This window comes from Euprymna scolopes, chromosome 36 (genome assembly GCF_053919585.1).
Source record: "Euprymna scolopes isolate OS-2025 chromosome 36, ASM5391958v1, whole genome shotgun sequence".
NCBI lineage: Eukaryota > Metazoa > Mollusca > Cephalopoda > Sepiida > Sepiolidae > Euprymna > Euprymna scolopes.
The window spans coordinates 83,537,995-83,547,994 of record NC_136517.1 but is presented as its reverse complement, the minus strand read 5'-3'; the positions used below and the strand labels follow the sequence as shown (position 1 = coordinate 83,547,994).

The 10,000-nt window shown below is 34.2% G+C and overlaps 1 protein-coding gene across 3 annotated transcripts in view; it reads left to right on the top strand.

Annotated features, from left to right (window-relative positions):
* LOC145260644 (ligand of Numb protein X 2-like) overlaps positions 1-10,000 on the top strand; it is a 432,919-nt gene that overhangs the window by 337,798 nt on the left and 85,121 nt on the right. The window lies entirely within an intron of this gene.

The following is a 10,000-nucleotide window of genomic DNA, read 5'->3' as shown; positions in this document are numbered from 1 at the left end:
ACCTGGCCAGTGAGGGTTAAGGATATGTGTTGCATGAAGATTATATATGAAAATAACACGATAGATGTGTAATGTGGGTCTTAAAAATTGGCTTAGATCTGATGACTTCAGAGGAAGATTAAATCTGGAAAATATAGGGACACATGTTTCCCTATACTATTTTTTTTTTCAGCTTAAACAAGGCACATTACGATTTTGGCATAAGAGACTACTAAAGCCCCCACCCCTCACCCCCGCTAGTATAATATATGTAATACTCCTTATTATATCATCTTGTATTTTTAGTGGCGTTAGTGTCGTCTGATGAAAGTTTCGTAGGATATATTTCGGGAGAAAAATCCCTTTATCAAAATTTTTTTTTTTTTTTTTTTACATAGGCATAACCAGCCACTCGAGGATAAGGGTTAAAGAGCGTACAGTAGAAATTAGACAGTATAGTAATCGTTAGTAATGGAATTTCGGTAAATTTTGTAAACTTATATGGAACGGCTCATCAAAAACTTGTTTACGTTAGACTTGAAGACAACCATATTGTAGTTAGCTGGAAAGCGGGAAAACAAAGTCTATTTTGAACTCTATCAAGGCAGGATAAATCCTTTACTTCAAACATGCATATGGAAGCTGTTGTAAACGAGAACTCTTTGGCAAAAAATTGTAATAAATTTGAAATCAATATTTTTTTTTTTTTTTAGTTTGCTTTAAGTTCATTGTTATTTTTTGAAATATTTGAATTTTTAAACCTGTGATTGTGCCCGTTTAAAATACTCCATAGAAATTGAAATTTGGGTATTAATTTATGTCTAATAACTTTTTAAAATTTTCACAAAAAAAATTAGAGATATGAGTTTACAAAATTCATAATTAGTTTATATGTGAATCGTGTATATACAAATATATAAACATACTTAATTTTCTAGTGTTTATACAATCATACACTTACTAAAATTTGGTTAAATATGTTAAAAAATAAGAAAAAATGTTTTTTAGATGAGGATTGGTTATTTGTATTATTTGGACTACTGTTCTCATCTTGAATGTCATTTTCACAACGATTCGGTTGATATAATCTCTGATCTACTTCAGGTGTATCTTGTCGGACTCCAGAATGTTTCTGTCAAACTCTGAGAATCTGGACGGAATTTTGAACGGAACCCTTTATTTTCGCAAGGACACGTGGCACACTGGTTAGAGAATGTGGAAAAAATCAATTGTGAAAATGATAGTCTCCTGAAGGTTGAAGGTTCAATTCTCAATGTGGGCGACCATAAATACAATTGCAAATTACTTGGGACCTCTATCCAGTCCTGGCTAACGGAACAAGAGCATGCTACCTCTGTGAAGTAAATAAAGGGTTCTGTTTGAAATTTTGTCCAGATTCCCGAGTTTGACTGAAACATTCCCGAGTTCGATAAGGTACACCTGAAGAAGGTCGGAGATTACATTCACCGAAACGTTGTGAAAATGACAGTCAAGATAGGAACAGTAGTTTGATGAATTCAAATAAGACAAATTGTATTGACGTTCAATTCTGTTCAGCCATTTTTGTTATTGACTTTCGATTATGAAGCGGGTGCGGTGGAAGGGTAGGGGTGGCAACAAATAAGAATAAAAGAACAACTTGCCAAATTCAGTTTTTTTTTTTTTTTTATTATATGTAATAATCATAGATATAAGCACTTATCTTGGAATCGGCAAAACGATTTCCTTAACACTTTCCGCTTCATGATTCATATGATTGGATGTGTTATTCGTGATTTTTTTTCTTTTTTTTTTTCTAGAAACTGGAAAATGTCTTCCACGTTTCTTATAGGCTAACTTGTCTCTTTCAATGTTTTACTCTTTTTGTTTTCATTTTTGTTCTTTTTTTCTTTAAAATTTTTCCTTTTCCTTTCTGTCCTTTTCCTTTCTGTCCTTTTTCCTTTCTGTCCTTTTTCCTTTCTGTCCTTTTTCCTTTCTGTCCTTTTTCCTTTCTGTCCTTTTTCCTTTCTGTCCTTTTTCCTTTCTGTCCTTTTTCCTTTCTGTCCTTTTTCCTTTCGGTCCTTTTTCCTTTCGGTCCTTTTTCCTTTCTGTCCTTTTTCCTTTCTGTCCTTTTCCTTTCTGTCCTTTTCCTTTCTGTCCTTTTTCCTTTCTGTCCTTTTTCCTTTCTGTCCTTTTTCCTTTCTGTCCTTTTTCCTTTCTGTCCTTTTCCTTTCTGTCCTTTTTCCTTTCTGTCCTTTTTCCTTTCTGTCCTTTTTCCTTTCTGTCCTTTTTCCTTTCTGTCCTTTTTCCTTTCTGTCCTTTTTCCTTTCTGTCCTTTTTCCTTTCTGTCCTTTTTTGCTTTTCGTTTTCTCATTTGCTTTCCGTTTTCCTTTCTGTTTTCTTTTCTTTCTGTTTCCCTTTTCTCTTTTCCATTTTTTATTTATTTATTTATTTTTTTAGTGGTGGGGAAATATTTACTGCTTTACCTTTCCTTCTTTTTCTATTTTAGAACATTTCTCTTTTTTTTTTTGTTGTGATATAAATTGCATTCAGGTGTTTTTACATATGAGTAATGCGTATTTAAAATCCGATTGCAAAAAAAAAAAAGTTAACAACTTACAATTCTGAAAGCCAAACTAACTTAAACACCCTCACCGTAAACAATGTATCCCCTCCGCCGCTTCACAACTCATTCAAGTGCACACAATAAAACTTGAATACATACAGGAGACAACTTGAATGCCTACTGGACACCATCCTCAAGTCTCTTTGGTAAGATTCGATTGCAAAAGGGGGAAAATAGCAATTTACGATTTTGAAAACCAAACTAACTAAACACCCTCATCTTAAACGAAATAACTCCCCCCCCCCGCGCTACTTTACAACTCACTCAAGTGTGTACAATAAAACTTGAATATCTACTGTAACCGTATTTTAGCTGTTGAAAGGTGAATAAAACTCATGCATGGAAACACAATGGAGACTTGTTGCTTTAAAGGTTTTATTAAAGAGAGAAGTATGTTCACAAGGAGAGAGACCAAAATTTAACTTCGTTATAAAAGAAAAGCTAAAATTAATTATTTAATTTTCTCATTTAGCTTTAAAGAAATGGTTGGTGGATGGACAGATCTTACTAATATTCATTTAGATCCTTGCATTTTTAGGAATGTCTAATCTCTTTGCTTCCCTGGCATAAACTGCATCTAAACTCTGCTCCAGTCGTTGACTATGTGATCATTTCTTATTGTTGTGGCTCAGAAGGGTCGCTAAAGAAGACATAAATATGGATATGGGTTAGAAAAAGGTATTTGTATTAAGAACAAAGCAGAATATGTAACGTTGTCCCCAGTTGAACACACGTGTTGTGTTTCAGACGCAAAGGAGGTCAAGGCAAAAACTAAGAAATAACTCAAACTTGCCTTTTTTTTTTTTTTTTTAATACAGTGACATTTATTTCCTCACTATGACGGCCGTGGCGTCACTCACATAATCTATAACATTCTCCATGCCTCTCACGAGATCGCAAACGTTGTTTCATCTCTTACGAGATTTCAAATGTTAGTTCATCTCTCTCGTGACCATTCTCTTTTTATTTTTTTTTTATAGTCCTTTTCTTTCCTTTTTTTTTTTTTTTTAATACAGTGACATTTATTTCCTCACTATGACGGCCGTGGCGTCACTCACATAATCTATAACATTCTCCATGCCTCTCACGAGATCGCAAACGTTGTTTCATCTCTTACGAGATTTCAAATGTTAGTTCATCTCTCTCGTGACCATTCTCTTTTTTATTTTTTTTTGATAGTTTTTTTTTTTTTTTTTTTTTTTTTTTTTTTTGACTACTGGTGACGTCACTTTGTATGCATTTAGGTACACGCCCATGCTGTGTTTTTTTTTTTTTTTTTTTTTTTTTTTTTTTTTACTTGGCCTTCGGGACAAGATCAAAGTGTAGTATCTGTTCTTCAGGTGCTGCACTTCTATTTCTTGTTCTCTTTCGGTGGAGGAGAAATCCTTCACGACTGAGACAATTTTTATTTTTGTACCTTTTCTCCACGTTAAAAAACGACCCTGGTGTCTAACTCTGTCCCGTAGGGAGGCATAGTAAATAGGTACAAATATACAGAGAACAGTCATAGCACTTAACACGAACATGGTATACTATAAAGTACACACACCACCCCCACAAGAGTCAGTACATCTCAGTCTATTTATACAGCTTGGAAGAGTTCACTTCTTGCACATGGATGAGTCCCCACGACATTACTATTACTCACCTGTTGTGTCTAGGAAGCTTACCTTTGCACCACCACATGAATCACACCAAGTGCACTGGGTTAATTTCCGTTTGCTGCCACACTGTATTGGCATGTGTTTAATCTGAGTTTTCACAGGCTTGAAAAGGCTTTATTTCTATTATTACCTTGAAAAGATGGAAAATGTCTTGAAAATCGTTTGAAAATCTGTATTCTTTATGTTCACTAAAAATTTGTGTCAGAATATTCGAAATATTAAAATATTTTTTAAAAATAAAATCAAAATAAATACTTTTTTTTTTTTTTTTTTTTGCATAGGAGTCACCACTCCTCTGGATAAGGGTTAAAGGGTGTACAGTGTTCTTTTGAAATTGCATCATATTATTTCTGGTTTTGTTGATACAAGAGTTACGTCCGTTTATCAGAGAACTACTCGATGTTATCTATATACTTAATGGATATAGTTGAAGTGAAATTCAGAATCAAAATAAATGCTGTAAAAATATTTAAATATTAATCGAAATAGTATTATTATTTTTTTTTTGGTTTATTATATCATTCTTTATATATCAAATTTTGTTTTTAAAACTTGAAGTTTGTCTAGAGAAGGTCTTGAAATAATATCGAAATATTAGAAAAAAAAATCGTTGATTATTTTATGTAGAAATGCCATTTTGTTTGAAGGGGGAGTCAGGTAAAATGTTAGTTTCAACACTATTTTTTAATCACGCACGCGCAAACGGTTGATTCATTTTAAAAAGCTAAATTTGTAACGTGATAACATGCGTGACGTCTTGGTCCAATCGATAGTGTTCGCTTATGAACTAAACTTTTGCAAGTTCGTATCCACCAAGCGGCATTTCCCCCCCCTCTTTTCTCTCTCCTATCTTTTTAAAATTCTTAACTTTCTTAAGCGTACCCACCACGTGGCATTTTTTTTTTTCTTTTAATAACACGATAAGATGGCAACCAAGTTTTTTTTTTTTTTTTTTTCTTTTTTTTTCTTTTTTTTACGCATTTACGACTGGCCATCCCCCCCCCCTCGTTTCTTTATATATAAAATTTTGTTTTTAAAACTTGAATTTTGTTGTCTGGAGAAAGCCTTGAAATTGGGCATTTAAATCTGTATGAACGCTGAAAATGTATCACTCCCGAAATTTATACTAGTTAACATTAGTCCCTACCTACCTACGTAGGATCGCAAGAGAAACAAGTGGAGGGTTTATTACTTTCTCTGATTAACAACATCAGTAGTTGGCTACATCTCGACCCGTACAAAGAAGCCAAATCTTTTCACAAACAAGATTGATTTTTCTTGCATCTCAATTTAGCGGAACATTTTTATGATCTTGTTTTCTACAGCTTTATTGGCGTATTTTTAGCGCATCATATTTGTAATTCTTCCAAATAACAAATTCTTTATTCGACTGCAACAACAAAAGCGATTGCATTAGAACAAATGGCGATAAGAGATACCAGCTCTTCTGATTGGTTAATGTAAATCACAGTCACACCAAGTAAATCGAGTACCAACTCTAGCTCCCGTGCAATGACTGAATCTCCAATCCTTGCCAACCATCCTTTTCCAACGCCGTCTAAAGTGGTTCAGGGATGCAGCTCTTTACACGTAGAGAGAGCTGATCCTCAAATGTCTTCTTTTCTCCCTACCTGGATGGTATAAAAATGCTTGTGGATAGTTTAAGACCTGGACAGCCGACATATTATCAGGCCTACAAGTAGTTGGTCTTCAAATAGGGAATTGGGATTCTTTTCTCTTTTAATTGAAATCACTCTAGACAAGGCATCTTGGTGCACGACTCCCCACTTAGGGTGGTCCCTATAGATTTGGCTCCTAGTTCTCAGTAGCCGCTTATATCTCAGTGACATTGTGCATTGTATAATGCGAGTAAAAGTTAAAATGCTTTCTTTATTAGTTGTCGTGGACAAGCATTCATTTTATATATAAACAGCTGTCTGTCTGTCTGTATATTTTCAAACTCTATCTCCTCCGAAACTAAAAGTCGCAGAGTGGCGCTAGGGTACTCAAATGACTTGATTTTTTACGGGTCATTCTTTTATGGGTCTTTAGCCGGTTAAAACTGTTTTTAAGGGGTCAAAAAATGGGTCGAAATTGAAAAAACTCGTTTAACATTTTGTTCATTCATCTTAGTTTATTTTTAAGTTTTAATTAGTTTATATGCGTGTCGCGTTCGTACATATATATATATATATGTACGCATTTTCTGTCTCTTATGACTTTTTGTAGTCTTTTTTGTTTTGTTTTGTTTTTTGCCAATAGATTACGTTTTTTTTTTCAACTTAAGAGGTCACTGTAGCCTAGCATATGCAATGATTATTTGAGTTATCTGCCCTGTATTCTCTTTATTATTGGTTTGCATGTTGTGTTCATTTCTATATTTGGCCTGTTTAAGAGGTCAGTGTAGCCTATCATATGCAATGGATATGAATACATCCGGGTTCCTCCTCACAAAAATGATTGCCTAATGTAAGCCCTAAATATGGACCTTTACAGCAGCCTGGGGAGAGACTCTGAAAGTCTAAAGTTCAAGCAAATTACCAACTACAACTATGACTCACTGGATTGTGTAACTCGGTTAAAGTAGCCAAGCCCACTCAGCTTCTGCAAACACGTGTATCCCTGTTCTGTGGACTTATCAGTTATTGAAGTACAACAAAAAAAAAAAGAAAGGAAACCTGTGTCGTCAAAGTAAAAAAAAAAAAAAAAAAAAAGAGAAGAAATGAATCACAGAATGGGGTCACAAATAGGGACGGTTTTAGCTTCCTGGGAGAGACATTCAAAAGTTTAAAACTTAAACATATTACCAGCTATGACTATGAACAACAATTAAGGTGACTTACTAGATTGGATTACGCAGGGCTCTATGGACAAATTTTTCTTTAGTTGACCTTTGACAAGTAAATATTTTCGTTTACTAGCCAAATAAAAAAGTTACTAGCCAAACCCACATGATTTTTAGAATATGACATCTTCGTTCCGTGACGGGTATATACATCGTAAAGATTTTTTCGGTATATTTTTATATAAGTTTAATTCTAAATATACAACAAATTTTATGTTGATAGTTGAAGGTATAAACATTCTAATTTCTTCAGATATTTTTTTTTAATAGCCTTCCTTTAAAAAAAAAAAAAAAAAGAGTATATTGTTCTATTAAACTTTTATTGTTTAAATAATTTAACTTTGTTCGTTTTATTAAAAAAAAAAAAAAAGTTGAAAAGATATTTTTCACTCAGTGATGAGCTTTGGAAGATTGTCAGTGAAAGAAAACAATCGCCAAAAGATAAGCGTTTCATTATTTCTAGTCTCCACTTTGAAAAAAAAATCACTCGCAAATGCGACCGTTTCACTCGCAATGTAGAGCCCTGTTACTTGATGATGAAGCCAAGACCACTCAACCACTTTAAACAAATATATCCCTTTCTGGGACATATCACCTAGCATATGCACTAATTCTTTGAGTTACCTGCCCTGTATTCTCTTTATTATTGGTTTGCATGTTGTGTTCATTTCTGTCTATTTAAGAGGTCACTGTGGCCTAATACATGTACTGATTCGTTGAGTTATCTGCCCTTTGTTTGTCTCAATTATTGGTTCATATGTTGTTCATTTCTATACTTGGCCTACATGAGAGGTCACTGTAGCTTAACATATGCACTGATTATGTTGTATCTGCCAGGAATTACATGAAAACATAGAAACTCTGAGGAACCCAAAAAAAAAAAAAAAAAATAGAAGAATACAAGATACAGGTCAACTCTCCATTTGGTGAATTAGTTGCAATCTAAAGTAGTAATGAGAGAAGAAAGAAAAATCTGCAGAAAATGGAGAAGACAAAAACACGAAAGCGCAAAAGATGATCGGAAGAAGAAAATTTCCTAAGATAACACTAATTAGATTAATTCTTTTTATAATGAAGGTGATAATGAGTTGGCTTCAAGCTAAGGAATGATCGTAAAGCAATCCATTCTGCGGCGTTCTGTTCACTTCCGACTAACGTCTATACTTGTTGTACGCAGTGCGCACGATATTAGTTCACGCATTGGACCCATTGCTTTTTCTGCATCTGGTAAAGTCAGTTCTCTCTATTTCTCCAAATACTTTTTTTTACAAAGTCAAAAGCACAGACAACAATTTTCCTATAATAAAAATTTAAAAAAAAAAAAGCAAACTAAATATTTGTTAATAAATATTTAAAAGTATAAAGAACTTAAATGTTGTAGACTATATATATATATAAATTCGTTTCTTATCGTTGAGTACTTTCAGTTGAATTAAAGTCGGTCAATTTAGCTCTTATGCATAGATCATCGTATAACGATTAGATCACTCTCTGGCTGACGTAAATGAACGTTTAAAATGTTTAAATTCGACGTTATTTCACGCGGTTAATGGTAGCCGAATGGATTAGGTCTTCGCTAATCAAGTCAGATGTCTCGTGATGTGGGGTTCGAATCGTTCGACTGGTATTAATCGTGACACCCTGCACTGAAGATTCCCGAAAGGATGAAACACTAGTGTCTGTAGGTAGTTAATAATTATTATAGTAAAATATATATATATATATATGGCAAGAAAAGTCTTCTGTAAAGTCTGATGAAATTATCAGGTAATCGAGACATGTGTATCTAAGCAGATAAAACGGTAATAAAATTGTTGTAGACCCGTGCTAAGGGTCACAAATAAAAGAAACCACAAGTAGTGTAAAGTGCATAAAATATAATATGTATTTATCATAAAGAATACAGGAGCCACTAAAGTGATATGAGAGCAACGTGTTCATAGAATGCGGTTACACATGGTATGAATGTCTCCATCTAGTCTCTGAAACCAATGGTATTCATAGTTCTCAAAAAGGGGTAATTTGTACCCTACAACATTAAAGCATGACTTTTTCCAAAATAACTAGATCCGGTATTAAATAACGTATTAAATAACCCAAAAAGGGTTTGTTTTTTTTGTTTTTTTTTTGTTTTTTTTACACAGTGATCACCACTTATCAAGGCCCGGAAGCCACTCAGGGATAAGGGTTATTGCAAGTACATTACGTTAGTGTGGAGATTTGATGAAGTGTTTAATTAAGGGGGCGGGTCATTAGGAATTTGTTAACATTGGACTTGAAGACATCCAAGTTGTAGTCTGGAGGGAAGCAGGCAGACGGAATAGAGTTCCACAGGCGTGCAGTTCTAAGAAAGAAGCTTTGTTCATGGAATCCGCGTATGTTATAATGAAACAATCTAGTATCCCTCTAACAATGGTTAGCTAGTCGTGAGAGACACCGATGAAAGGAAAGACAAGGAAGAGAGTTTGGCACACAGATGGTGTGGGGGGGGGGGAGTACCTCCACGCGTGTTGTTGGTAGAATCCTTTGCCATTCTTACCAACAAATTAGCCGAAGCGTTCAAGCACTTGCCACATGGCCATCCTTGAGATGATAATATATGACTAAACTAACCTGGCTGCCTGACGTTGTCTGGGTGTGTGTGTGAGTGTGTGTGTGTATATATATATATATATATATATATATATATACTAGCCGATTTACCCGAGCTTTGCTACGGATATATTTGTATTCCACAATACTAATTGGCATTCTTTTAATATTTATGTAATTACAGATTCGAAACCAAAACTTCTGGGTAAACGACATTTCTTGTACCACTGGTAAAAATGTAAACGAAAGTTCTACATTACGTAGAAAAAAAAAAACTGTACAGGTCCGTTTTCAGTTTGTGTTGCTCCCAAAAAT